We start from the raw sequence: 15,214 nt of genomic DNA, 5'->3' as shown, positions 1-15,214 counted from the left end.
TTTAAGGCTTGGTTCACACTGCTGCAACCCCAAAGTCTCGAAACTGCCAGTATGTCTTTGCATTACGACTTGCTTGCAACTTGATGTGACTTTCATGTGACTTTGATGTTTTGCAATTTTGGCTTTGGCAAAGCATTACAGTACAGAGTGTGACACGTTATTGAGTTTACAAAACCCTCTGAAGTCGCAGCCAAAGTCGCAAAGATAAGACAAAGAAATTATTTCCTTGCGACTTTTGTGATTTATAACATTGACGTCTATGGCAATCATTTGCAAAGAAGACGCAGAAAGGTAGTGCAGAAACTATTCTTTTTTTACGCTATTACTTGATTTACAGCAATTAAGATGGCACCCATTTAAATGAATGTGTTTTGACTTGTCATTTGACATTCTGTTTCACATGTCACAGCAAGTTGCATGAAAAGTTGCAACAGTGTAAACTAGGGCTAAGAAATATTTTTGGGCCCAAATTCAGTTTTTATAGTTGTTTATTATAAGTGTGCTTTGTGAACCTCACTACACTTTTCATGCAAAGATTAAAGCATGCCAAGGAAATAAGGAAATTAAATCACCCCTTAGTTAAGTTACATGTTCAATAAAAAGTCATATGTTTTTCAAAGTACTAATTGTGTACTACTTTAACATAGAACTGTGGCTAGACTATGGACATTCAGAATTTTGCATATTCTTCACAAGCAGGAAATAAGCTGTAAAACTAACCAACACTGAGCTCTGTAGCTGCAGCCACTGGGGAGCACTTAATCCTCAAAGTTAACAGTAGAATCAGTGAAGACATTCATGTTGGATTTTTTTCTCTCTACATTGTTCTGTTTACATTAGAAATGAAAAGGCTGACAGAATATGTATATAGTCTATTGTCTTTAGCGCAACCACAGTTTTAATTTAAGGCCTCATGCACACTGGATGTTTTTACAGCTGCTGTTTTTGGCTTCAGACATTTTTTTCTGCAGTCAATAAACTCTCCAGCATTTTATCCTATGTTTCCATGCACAGCGGTTTTTGGCTGTAAAAAGAACAAACAAAACTAGTGGGTTCTGAGAGGAGTTTTTCAGTTATAAAAATGCTCTAATGTCAAAAAACAATGATAAATGCTCAAAAACGCAGCTCACCGGTGTTTAACATTTTTAATCCCATTGATTTAATAATAACAAAAACGCTTAAAAGGGCTAACGCTAAAAAACGCTATTGCAAAAACACTGAGAAACTCACTGCAAAGCTACTGGAGTTTTTTTAACGTTATTATAATGTCCAATGTGCATGAGGCTTAAAGCTGAACTCTATCCACGACTCTTTTATTTAATGGGTGAATCTATGTCAGGTTTTAAATGCTACCTGTGCCCTGTTGAGGAAATATTTCTGTTTGATTGCTGATTGAGACCTTTAGAGGTTATTTACCCTTAGGCTCGATTCACATCTATGCACGTTACTTTGGAGCATTTTTGCAGTGCTTTTTGCTGTGCTTTGTGCAATTTTACTGCAATTTTGCTACGATTAGCGTTTTGAGATTTGTGTGTTTTTGTTTTTTTAAATTCACTGTATATAGCTGGTTGCTAAGGAGCAGGACGGGAAGCCGGCAGCCGCTTACCTAACAACTGATGAGTCATCAGCTGTCAGCGGGCTTCTCCGCTGACAGCTGAATGTAAAAAAAAAACGGCAAAAAAAAAACGGCAAAAAAAAAACCCGACATGGGGTCCCCCCCATAGCCATGGTCTGGTATGGCTTTGGAGGGGACACCCCAACTCCATAATTTTTTTAGACTTTGACCTAGAATTTGACCTCTCCTTTAGCCCCCACATCCAATCACTGGCAAAATCTTCCGCCTCAACCTCTGCAACATTTCCAGAATTCGCCCCTTCCTGACTAACGACACAATACAACTTTTTTCACAGCTTGGTTTTATCCTGCCTTGACTATGCCAACTCCCTCCTCACAGGCCTACCTTTACACAGGTTATCCCCCTTTAGTCCATTATGAATGCTGCTGCCAGGCTTATACACTTTACTAACCAATCTGTGACTGCTACCCCTCTATGCTAATCTCTTCACTGGCTTCCAATGTATAAAATTCAAAACACTAACCACAACATGCAAATGCATCTACAACATCGCCCCCAGATATATCCCCAACCTCATCTGTAAATATCGCTAAGATTGTCTTCTCAGCTCTTCCCAGGACATCTAGCTCCCTAATTACCTCTCCCACGCCTGCCTCCAGGATTTTCTGAGAACCTATTCTATCCTCTGGAACTCCCTACCCCTATATGTCTGGTCATCTTCTACCCTGTCTGCCTTTAGGCGATCCTTGAAAACTCACTCAGGAAAGCTTACCCCACTATCACCTAAAAAGCCGTACTTGAGTCACCTCCACCAGATCATCCCCTGCAGATATTACCTTTTGTACCAGTCCCCCCTCCATTCAGATTGTAAGCTCCATGAGCAGGACCCTCCTATCTCTTCTGTATTAAACTATATTGTAATTGTGTCTGTCCGCCCCCTTTATATTTTAACCACTTGACCACTGGGCACTTAACCACTTGCCGACCGCCGCACGCCGATGTACGTCGGCAGAATGGCACGGGCAGGCATAAGGGCTTACATGTACGTCCTTGCCTGCCCGCCGGTCGGGGGCCCGATCGGGCCCCCGCCCGGTGCCTGCGGCGGTCGGTATTCGTTCGGGAGCGATCCCGGACGAGGGGACGGCCATTCATTCATGGCCACCCCCTCGCGATCGCTCCCGGCGAATGAAAATGTCCGGTGACATCACTTCCTCTCCTGTAATGTAAACACAGGAGAGGAAGTGATGTATTCTCTCCTCCGTGTCGGTAGTTTTCGTTCCGGCACCGAGGAGAGAGGTTCGGTGAGTTGCACCAACACACCCCACATACAGTAGAACATGCCAGGCACACTCACACCCCCCCTTTACCCCCCGATCACCCCCCAATTACCCCTGCCCCCCCAGTCACAGTGACACCAATTGCTTTTTTTTTTTTTTTTGCATTGGTGTCATTTGTGACTGTAGTAACTGTTAGGGCAGTTAGGGTTAGCCCCCTTTAGTTCTAATGTGCCCCCCTAACCCCCCCAATAAAGGTTTAACCCCGTGATCACCCCCCGTCGCCAGTGTCACTAAGGCTGGGTTCACATTGCAGCGGTTTATGAGAACGAATGTGATTCGCACCGCACTGCAGTGCAAATCACATCCGATCTCTGTGCGATTCGAGTTCAGCCATACAGATAGTATGGCTGAATTCGTGTCGCACCCGCCGCACCGCCGCAAATTCGCACGGGACCCTTTTTTTGGCCCGCAGCAGAATCGGATCGCATGGGTGTTCACACCATGCGATCCGAGTTTGCAGATCGCACTGCGATATGCGAACTGATCTGGGGGTGTCATTAACATTTCACTGACACTCCCAGCAGTTCGCATAGGGCAGTGTGAACTGCCGCCGGGAGGCATGCGATGCGGGAACCCGCCGCGGATTCATGGCGTTCCCGCATCGCTCCAGTGTGAACCCAGCCTAATAAGCGATAGTTTTTCTGATCGCTGTATTAGTGTCACAGGTGACGCTGGTTAGGCAGGTAGGTATTTAGGTTCGCCGCAGCTTTTTATAGCGCCAGGGACCCCCATATACTACCGCATAAAGCCCCCTGATTGCCCCCTAGTTAACCCTTTCACCAGTGATCACCATATAACTGTTACAGGTGACGCTGGTTGGTTAGTTATTTTTTTTATAGTTTCAGGGCACCCGCCATTTATTACCTAATAAAGGTTTAACCGCCTGATCACCCGGCGGGTGTCATTTGTGACTGTAATAACTGTTAGGGCAGTTAGGGTTAGCCCCCTTTAGTTCTAAGGTACCCCCCTAACCCCCCCAATAAAGGTTTAACCCCGTGATCACCCCCCGTCGCCAGTGTCACTAAGGCTGGGTTCACATTGCAGCGGTTTATGAGAATGGATGTGATTCGCACCGCACTGCAGTGCAAATCACATCCGATCTCTGTGCGATTCGAGTTCAGCCATACAGATAGTATGGCTGAATTCGTGTCGCACCCGCCGTACCCGCCGCAAACTCGCACGGGACCCTTTTTTTGGTCCGCAGCAGAATCGGATCGCATGGGTGTTCACACCATGCGATCCGAGTTTGCAGATCGCACTGCGATATGCGAACTGATCTGGGGGTGTCATTAACATTTCACTGACACTCCCAGCAGTTCGCATAGGGCAGTGTGAACTGCTGCCGGGAGGCATGTGATGCGGGAACCCGCCGCGGATTCGTGGCGTTCCCGCATCGCTCCAGTGTGAACCCAGCCTAATAAGCGATCGTTTTTCTGATCACTGTATTAGTGTCACAGGTGACGCTAGTTAGGCAGGTAGGTATTTAGGTTCGCCGCAGCTTTTTATAGCGCCAGGGACCCCCATATACTACCGCATAAAGCCCCCTGATTGCCCCCTAGTTAACCCTTTCACCAGTGATCACCATATAACTGTTACAGGTGACGCTGGTTGGTTAGTTATTTTTTTTATAGTTTCAGGGCACCCGCCATTTATTACCTAGTCTCACTAGTGTACCCCTAAATTTAGGGGTGTCTACTTTCCAAAATGGGGTCATTTGGGTGGGGTTTGTGCCATCTTGGCATTTTATGGCCTTCAAAACTGTAACGCCCTTAGAAAGCCTGAAGGCGGTGCTTGGTTTTCGGGGCCCCGTACGCGGCTAGGCTCCCAAAAAGTCCCACATATGGGGTATCCCCGTACTCAGGAGAAGCAGCAGAATTTATTTTGGGGTGTCATTTCACATATGCCCATGGCATGCGTGAGCAATATATCATTTAGTGACAACTTTGTGAAAAAAAAAAAAAAAAAAGTTTGTAATTTTCCCGCAACTTGTGGCAAAATATAAAATATTCCATGGACTCAACATGCCTCTCAGCAAATAGCTTGGGGTGTCTACTTTCTAAAATGGGGTTATTTGTGGGGGTTTTGTGCCATCTTGGCATTTTATGGCCTTCAAAACTGTAATAGGTAGTGAGGAGTGAAGTCAAATATTTACGCCCTTAGAAAACCTGAAGGCGGTTCTTGGTTTTCGGGGCCCCGTACGCTGCTAGGCTCCCAAAAAGTCCCACATATGTGGTATCCCCGTACTCAGGAGAAGCAGCAGAATTTATTTTGGGGTGTCATTTCACATATGCCCATAGCATGTGTGAGCAATATATCATTTAGTGACAACTTTGTGAAAAAAAAATAAAAAAAAATTAAAGTTTGTAATTTTCCCGCAACTTGTGGCAAAATATAAAATATTCCATGGACTCAAAATGCCTCTCAGCAAATAGCTTGGGGTGTCTACTTTCTAAAATGGGGTCATTTGTGGGGGTTTTGTGCCATCTTGGCATTTTATGGCCTTCAAAACTGTAATAGGTAGTGAGAAGTGAAATCAAAAATTTACGCCCTTAGAAAGCCTGAAGGCGGTGCTTGATTTTCGGGGCCCCGTACGCGGCTAGGCTCCCAAAAAGTCCCACATATGTGGTATCCCCGTACTCAGGAGAAGCAGCAGAATTTATTTTGGGGTGTCATTTCACATATGCCCATAGCATGTGTGAGCAATATATCATTTAGTGACAACTTTGTGTAAAAAAAAATAAATACATTTTTTTTTGTCATTATTCAATCGCTTGAGGCAAAAAAATAAAATATTCAATGGGCTCAACATGCCACTTATCAATTTCCTTAGGGTGTCTACTTTCCAAAATAGGGGCCATTTGGGGGGGGTTTTGTACTGCCCTGCCATTTTAGCACCTCAAGAAATGAGATAGGCAGTCGTAAACTAAAAGCTGCGTAAATTCCAGAAAACGTACCTTAGTTTGTAGATGTGACAACTTTTGCGCAAACCAATAAATATACAATTATTGATTTTTTTTTTTACCAAAGACATGTGGCTGAATACATTTTGGCCTAAATGTATGACTAAAATTGAGTTTATTGGATTTTTCTAATAACAAAAAGTAGAAAATATCATTTTTTTTCAAAATTTGCGGTCTTTTTACGTTTATATCGCAAAAAATAAAAATCGCAGAGGCAATCAAATACCATCAAAAGAAAGCTCTATTTGTGGGAAGAAAAGGACGCAAATTTTGTTTGGGTACAACATTGCATGACCGCGCAATTACCAGTTAAAGCAGCGCAGTGCCAAATTGTAAAAAGACCTCTGGTCATTTACCAGCAAAATGGTCCGGTCTGAAGGTGGTTAAACACCCTTAATAACCAGACCAATTTTCAGCTTTTGGTGCTCTCACATTTTGAATGACAATTACTCAGTCATGCAACACTGGACCTATATGAAATTTTTGTCCTTTTTTCCACACAAATAGAGATTTCTTTTGGTGGAATTTAATCACCTCTCAGTTTTTTATTTTTTGTGCTATAAAAGAAAAAAGACCGAAAATTCTGCGCGCTCCAGGGGGTGCGCGAGAGCAGAATTCTGGGAGGCCGTTAATTAACGGCCTCTCAGAGTTAAACAACCGCCCTGAAGCCGTTAATCGGCATTGGGCGGTTGTTAAGTGGTTAAAGAGCTGCGCAAACTGTTGGCACAATATAAACCTTGTATAATAATAATCCACCATTGTCAGAGTGGTGTAAACATATCTTCCGACTTGTGCTAAAATTTTAGTACACAAGGAGTAAGCATATTTGAATCTGGCATACTGTCACCACCATGCAGGGAACTTTAAACAATTTGTCACAGGAAGTGCTAAATAAGCAGGCATATAGAAATTGGTGCATTTTTTTAGCACACACCAATCTTTCTTAATACTCCCCTCCATGTGTCTGAGGTCATTATGTAATGACTTGGCAATGTCCATGCAATTTGTGTTTTTCGAGTTTGTGAATGCAAACTGTTGAGTTTTTGCAGCTAAATTTGGAGTGTGTGTCCTAGAGGTATAATCATACCTCCCAACTTTCTGAAATGGGAATGAGGGACGCCCATTATTTAAGGTATGTAGGCATAGGACACACACACTGCCAAACCCCCTTAAAGGAGAATTGTACAAAAAAAATAAAGAAATATGCTTGGTTAAACCCACAATTGCTTTTTTCTTACCATTAGTATTCCTTTACACTGGCTTTTGAAATTAATAAATGGAGCAATTTAGACATTGGATGATAGGGTTTGCACTGTAAAACACTTTTTGATAGATAAGTAGTGCACTTTATATACAACTATATCAGACCAAATTGAGGGACAAATGAGGGGGAAAGAGGGACTCTGTTCTGAATGAGGGACAGTCCCTTTGAAATCAGGGACAGTTGGGAGGTATGTATGATGTCACTGGGAAAAACCAGGAAGTGGCATGTTTGCATAGTGGCAAAGTGAACGTAGAACTTATAAATTATATACTAAAGCAGGGGTAGGGAACCTAAGGCTCTCGAGCTAGATGTGGCTCTTTTGATGGCTGCATCTGGCTCTCACCTCTCAATCCGCGGATTGCATGGTGTGCTGATCCGTGGATTGAGCCAATAGCGGAATCCCTAGCTCCGGAGCTGCAGCCATCATGGTACACCCGGCGGCGGCCTAGTTGAGTGGTGCACTGACGTCATCATCACGCGCCTCAACTGCTCGTGGTTCTGCCTGCCTGTGTAGTGGTAAGCAAGCAGACAATTGTAGGGGAGATGTGGATATTACAGTGGGGGAGATTATGTGGATACAGGACAGTTATAATTGAAATTAGTTGATTAATTGATTAAAAAAATATATATATTTTTAAACATATTGTATGACTCTCGCGGAATTACATTTTAAAATATGTGACGTTCATGGCTCTCTCAGCCAAAAAGGTTCCCTACCCCTGTACTAAAGGATAGAATTATACAAATATATTTAACTGTGATCAGTACCATAGCATTCTCCTGTGCAGCTAAATCATTTGTGTACAGTATTCTGTGCCACTTTAACCAGAGAGGTTTCAGGTTTCATGGAGAAGCAAGGATGGTTATTATAAAATTTTGTAGAGATAAGAATAGAGGTAGGTAGAGCCCTACCTCCTGGCATGGCATGCTTATCTAACAGAAATGCTGTGGCTCAATGCCAATTTTTGCTTCTGGAAATCAGAGATATTATTAATATTATAAGTAAAGAACTTGTACTGTACATTTACTATATTTTGTCTTGACAGCTTGATCTCGATCAAATGATTGTCTGATGGAAAATATAAACCAGAAGCAAATTTAAAACATGCTTATCAGATCTTATGCAGTAAAAACATCCTTTCTGTTGTGAATAAATGTAACCATAAAAAACACTGACCTTTGAAGCTGTAAATGCTTAACCACTTAAGGACCGCCTCCTGCACATATACGTCGGCAGAATGGCACGGCTGGGCACAAGCACGTACCGGTACGTTGCTTTTTAAGTGCCCAGCCATGGGTCGGGGGCGTGCCACCGGCAGCACGCTCCTGACCCGGTCCTGAGCTCCGTGACCACGGTCGCGGGACCAGCGGACCCAATCGCCGCTAGTGTCCCACGATAAGGTCACAGAGCTGAAGAACGAGGAGAGGTCTGTGTAAACAAACCTCTCCCCATGCTTCCTACTGAGCCTGTCACTGATCGTCTGTTCCCTTTTATAGCGAAAGACAATCAGTGACGTCACATGCCAGGCCACGCCCCCTACAATAAAAAAAACACATAATGTCATACATAACACCTACACTGCCCCCTAGTGGTTAACTCCTTCACTGCCAGTGTCATTTACACAGCAATCAGTTCATTTAAATAGCACTGATTGCTGTATAAATGACAATGGTCCCAAAAATGTATCAAAGATGTCTGATGTGTCTGCCATAATGTCGCAGTCACAATAAAAATCGCTGATCGCTGCCATTACTAGTAAAAAAAAAATATAAAAAAAATGTTTTTTTATATATTTTTTGGGGATATTTATTATAGCAAAAAGTAAAAAAAATAGAATTTTTTTCAAAATTGTCACTCTATTTTCGTTTATAGCGCAAAAAATAAAAACCGCAGAGGTGATCGAATACCACCAAAAGAAAGCTCTATTTGTGGGGAAAAAAGGAACGCCAATTTTGTTTGGGAGCCACGTCGCACGACCGCGCAGTTAAAGCGACAGAGTGCCGAATCGCAAAAAGGGGCCTGGTTCTTTGGCTGCAAATTGGTCCGGGGCTTAAGTGGTTAAAGTACGTCCACTTTTGTTGAGAAAAAGACATTCCCCTCTGGGTGATCGATGTACATTGAAGAGACTGTAACAAACTTTGCAGATTCCTACCTTTTGTTATTCTGAAGAAATCCCTGTTTGTTTCTCTGTGCCCCTGTGCTCAGTGAGTGTAATGGGAGTGGCTTCATAATTATCAACCAGCTGCTGCAGAATCACAACTCTAATATGGAAAGTGATAGGTTCTGCATCCCTTAAGTGCCGGTTCACACTACATCGACCTGAAAGTTGGCACGACTTTGCCAGGCAACTTGGAGGCAACTTCGAAGCAACTTCTGGGAATTCATGGGTAATCTTCCTGTAATTTCAGATCCAACTCACATCAATTAAGATAAGGATCCGATTTGGAGGCAACTTCCATTGAAATCTATGGGTACAAGTCGGCTAGAAGTCGCCTTGAAGTAGTACAGGAACATTTTCCGAAGTCGGAGTGATTTCAGTAGTGTACATTAAGACAGCTCTCATTCACTTCAATGGAATTTCTTATGTCCAGCAACTTGGGGCGACTTGAGGTCTGACAAGTCGGATCCCAAGTCGCTGTAGTGTGAACCAGTACTTAGACGTTATTTCCTATTGAGAGTATCTTACCAAAACTTAGATTTTTGTTGCATTGCATGCCAAAAATCTGACTTGTATCTTAGTGTAGACTTCTGGGAAAATCAGTGAGCCAATCACCCATGCAGGAAATTATGTTTCTGGGGGGCATTCTGTACGTATTCTAAGTACAGAACACCTGCAGTTGGCCATATTGCATTGCGCAGAAAATTACAGAGCTGCAGATTTAAGAGGAAAGGTTTTTAATAGCATTCAATTACAATATGACTTGTGTCGCAATTGTATATGCTATATTATTTTTTCCCTATGAAAGTGGAGTTATCCTTTAACTCAAGCGAATTTTTTAAAATTTTGGACACTACAGTTCTATGTAGTGTTGCACCAGCTGCATCAAATAGCATTAAACGTGCTATGCAATGTTTTTTTTTTAAATGTCTGATTGTGTGCACCAAAATGGTGAAACACTTACACCAATGTTCCATTCTAAAACCAATTCAAAATGGCTGTATACACCATTATCAGAGTGGTATAAATACTGTAGTGAACATATCTTCAATTTTGTGCTAAAATTATGGCACACAAGGAGTAAGCATACTCAAATCTGGCAGACTGTTGCCAGGTTTGTTAATCTTACTGTACATTTATTATATTTTATCTCAGCAGCATTATCTTGATCAGATGAGTGTCTGATGAGAAGTAGAACCCAGAAACACATTGAAAGCATGCGCATCAGATTTGTTAGAACTGTTTATGCTTAACCCAAGACACTTTTAAAAAAATTTGGATAGAGTGGAAAAATGCGAAAGCATATTTCCAGCAAGATAAAAATAACAGTCCATTAAAAAAAATATATATATTTATTAAAATGCAATATTCACCTTCTTTGCAGAGATGTCTTCTCTTATGCCAGTAGATGGAGTTAAAGTGATTGTAAAGGCAAACATTTTATACTTACCTGCTCTGTTGCAGTGGATTTGCACCCTGGAGCAGCCTGGATCCTCCTCTTCTCTGGTCCTCTTTCTGTGATACTGACCTCTCCCTCCTGTTGAGTGCCCCCACAGCAAGCAGCTTGCTATGGGGGCACCTGAGCTGAGTCACAGCTCACTGTGTCCATTCAGACACAGAGCCCCAACCTAGCCCTGCCTCCTCTCTCACCTGATTGGCTAGCTGACTTTGATTGACAGCAGTGGGAGCCAATGGCACCGTTGCTTTGTCTCAGCCAATCAGGAAGAAGAATCTTGGACGGCTGAGACACTTGTGGACATCGCTGGCCAGGGAGGGACCTCAGGTAAATATTAGGGGTGCTGAGGGGGCTGCTGCACACAGATGGCTTTTTTTCTTAATGCATAGAATGCATTAAGATAAAAAAAACTTTTGCCCTTACAACCTCTTTAACTTCCTGTGATCCCAGGCTGACACTGACCCGCCTTAGTCTAACTGGACAGTAAACTAGAAGTAGCACAGGGATGAAGTCATTTCTCTGTCAATCTGCTTTCTTCTCCTGTTGGCATGCTGCTTTCCAGAATGTGACAAACGACAAAACATTTGGAGAAGTGGTTCTTTTATCCTGATCATGATTGTGGTATTTGTTTTAAGCCACTTCTATTAACACATAGACTAGTAAAGCAGTTGTATACCGCTGCACATTTTTTTTTTTTTAACCCTGCTTTGCATACTAGCACATTATGTTAAACATCCCATAAAACAAAGCCCTCCCATGCCAATAAATCAGCGCTGCAGGCGCTTCCATTTTCACCCATCTTACTTCTGGGGCATGCGCGCGGGAGCCACCATTCACGGCACAGGGTTCTGAATGAATGGCACAGGTGGCCGTTCCTTCAGAGCACATGCGCCAGTGACGTCACTGGCTGCATGTAATGTAAATATCTCCTAAAGGATTCACGTTTACACATAAGCCTCAAACCTTAGGAGTTTCAATTGGTATGCAAACAGGCAGGCCCTTGCACTACATGATTTTGGTAAATCTGAAGACAAAAATTAGCAGAATATCTGATAGTGTGTATGGGGCTTAACAGTTGCACAAGCTCCACCCCTGCACTGAAATTGCTTACTCTGATTTCAGTGCACACTGTGAGCTTCTCACATTGTACATTGGTAGCTGCAGCAAGCCAGATCGAGCCTGCATTATTTTCTGGCTGGAGAACATCCAGCATCATCTAACGCTCTCATCTCCAGTTTTCCTGCCCCTGGCCCACCATTTACATTTTTTGGATTTCAATTATGGAAGCTTAGCATTAAATTTGGGCATTACCTAGGGCTGCCTGCATGCAAGTGCAGCCTGCATAGGAATGCCCACATTTGCAGACTGACATACACCCATCAAGGCATTTTGATGTTTGCACCTGTAGTTTGATATAACAACTTCCAAGAACTAGCCCACTGTTTTCAGGGCTCAGGACTCCGAGGAGTAGTGATGCAGTGTTCTGTGGTGTTTCTTGGCAAGTATGTACAGCACCCTGCCATCCTCTCACATCAGCCATGATCGGTGTGATTAGAGTAGCAAAGAGACACAGGTGTCACTGAGTCTAAAATAAGGTATGTAATGAAACGGAAAGATTTTATTCAAAAATGTAATTAGCATATTGATGATAGGAAAGGGGGAGCCAGGAATGGCAAGCAGATTAAACTTCAAACTTGAGCTTTAAAAAAAACGATTTCAGTAAAAATGTGTGATTCTGTCATTTGATACCGTTTAAACTTCTTCCCAACTGCGCTATAGCTGAAAAACAGCTACAACACTGCCTTCCAGTTCTCTATGGCCCTCCTGGGGCCCATATTGGGCACTCTCTATGACTGCTGTGTCCTTTGGATGTGGCTGATCACAGATGGCAGTAAAGAGCCAATCACGGCAGCCATTTACCATGTTATCAGCTGTGTCCAATCACAACTTGTCACATGTAAACAGACTTGTTGGTTATTGTTTCTTTGCTCACACGCTGTCTCTGTGTGTGCAAAGGAGAGCCAATGACTAGTAAGTCTGGCAGGGTACAGTAATGAGTACATTATCAGTGGCAGAACATTATCAGTGCCCTGATTATCAGTGCAGCCCCATCAGTGGCCATCAGCGCAGCCTCATCAGTGCCTCCAATAGTGCAGCCTCATCAGTTGCCGTCGGTGAAGAACAAAAATTACTTATTTGCAAAATTTTATAACGGACACTAAGGAAAACTTATTTCTTTTCTTACATCAGGGGACACAGCCATAGTAATAACTATGTGATTGTATCGGTGTATCAGGTGCTGGACACTGGCACGCCCCTTAAGGCGTGAACTCCCCCCATACAACCCCTCCCTTTACTGGGAGTCCTCAGTTATTTCGCCAGTGTTTAAGGTGTTGGGCACGTGTAAGGATGTGTGTACTGAGCTCCACAGGCAGTAATCCTTTGATGAGAGCCAGCCATCCTGGCTGGATCCATTCTGATGTCTCCATAATGGACTAAATGAATGGTACCTGGGCCTTGTCATCCGAACACAAGGTTTTGCTCGCGAATGCTTTTAAGCTGGGCCCTGGGATCCAGTACTTTTTGGTAGTAAGGCCAATAAAAGTTTCCTGGCAGGGTCTTCTCGCAGGTCCAGGATTGCGGGATTACCTGAGTGTACCCCTGTTCCTGAAAGTTTCCTTTCAAGGTCTTGGAGCCTACCGTGAAGGGCGAAGATTGGGTTTTTTATCTCTGACAAACCCTGCTGCGAGGAAAGGTAGGGGAGATAATCTCTCCTTCCATGTATTGTATTGTCATGTCATGTCTATGTGTCACCACTGGAGGCTGTATTGGACACTCACCATTCTAACGCTGGAAACAGCAGAGGCTCCACTCTCCTATCCGTTCAAGCCAGCTCAGACCCTCAGGTATGAAGGGGGGGGTCTGATCACTTTCTGGGCCCCCAGATTGGTGGTTTTTGATCCTTTGAATGCCAGCCAGCTGCCTTCGTCAGGTGGATGATTTACCCCTCCCCCACCATGCCGCCTGCCATGATGCAGGCGCTCACACACTTGTTGAAAGAGGAAGGGGGGGGTGTTTCCGCGCAGGGCATGGCTAAACGGCGTCAGACGCCGGCCACACGTGGAGGAAGTAGTTCAGAGATCTGCAACAGAAGCTGCTGCCTGGTGGTGGAGGGACAGAGCAGGGGGGTTGCTGGTCAGGTTAGGTGACACAGGCATTTCCCTTTTGACAACATTGTACTGTATAGCTAGGATTAATAGCAGTTATTGTACTGTACTATAGCCTAGCAAGTGAAACATTCTTTTGCTGGTACTGCCTCTGCTTTGTACTGTAAGCTATGAGTGACAAAGGGACCAGGAACTCCTCTAAGGGTTCTAAGGGGTTAATGGTATACAACAAACTAAAAAAACCTTTCAAAAGAATCTCTTCCTCCCCTGAGAGGTAAAAAGAAAAATACGGCGAGTCAGATGAGCCGTCAAGGGTAGAACACTTCTGTCCCTGTGTATTTCATACAAACAGGGTTTTTCTTCTACCAATTAAAGGATTATTGCTATGATGTCTCTCCATAGTAGGACTAAACATAGCAGATTCCCATCTAGTCCTCTGGGCCCCTTTGTTGAGGTGCAGGAGGCTGGCGATCAGGTAGATCTTCCCAAATATTGGAAGATACTTATCTTTCCTCTTCGGAGGCTCCTAACAGGGAGGGAGTAGCTGTACAAGTCAGGTGTCTGCCTAATCCCTTACTTAACCCTTTTGTTGCCTGCAGCACAGGCTCTTGAGGTATCTGCCTATAATAGGGTTCATTTGAACCTCCCCCACTTGGGGAGGTTTTTCCTATGCATGCATAGCTATGTATTCTGAATGAGAACATTTCTATTAAAAGAAATGGGGGATTCCAGCTATTTAATGCTGCAATCACCTCAGTGATCAGAGTCTCACATTTCCAGCGGATAATGCACTGATCGTAAAGGATCCAGCAAGTTACGGTTGGATTTTCCTTTTAAAGACAAGATGTCTTTTGTAGTTCTGGCTGTAATTGGAGTAGCTCAGTCCATTAACCCTTTAACGTCTGCTCCACTATTGTGGTGGAGCACATTTTGAGTCACACCAATGCATTGGAATGTGGACTCCAAGGGGTTAAGGAACAGGTGTGAGTTACCTGAAAGTTCTGCCTGATCAGCAGGCCCGGCAAGGGGGTGGTGTATTTGACGCACTGTGTCTCACAGATGCTATGGCTTATACTTGGACTAGTGCATTTTTGCAGAGGTCCGTGGCTGAAATATTAATCAGCCAAAGCACTGGGTGAAAACCTTAGCCAGTAGGTGTCCCTTCCTGGTATACGACTATTAGAATGGATAAATACTTCCAAAAGGAGTAAAGCTCTCTTTACCAGTAAAAGTAGGTTCAAATAGTTCTCCTTTAATCACACAGCATCTCCTATGCCTTAGTTCCCTGGGGCAGC

At 43.5% G+C, this 15,214-nt stretch overlaps 1 protein-coding gene across 1 annotated transcript in view; it reads left to right on the top strand.

The window, feature by feature from the left end:
• The window catches only part of PIGN (phosphatidylinositol glycan anchor biosynthesis class N), a 618,025-nt gene that overhangs the window by 300,659 nt on the left and 302,152 nt on the right, over positions 1-15,214 (top strand). The window lies entirely within an intron of this gene.

Source organism: Lithobates pipiens, unplaced genomic scaffold, assembly GCF_037356315.1.
Source record: "Lithobates pipiens isolate NorthernLeopardFrog02 unplaced genomic scaffold, aLitPip1_a1.2 Scaffold_19, whole genome shotgun sequence".
NCBI lineage: Eukaryota > Metazoa > Chordata > Amphibia > Anura > Ranidae > Lithobates > Lithobates pipiens.
Note: the sequence above shows the minus strand (reverse complement) of the source record. Positions and strands in the feature narration are given on the sequence as shown.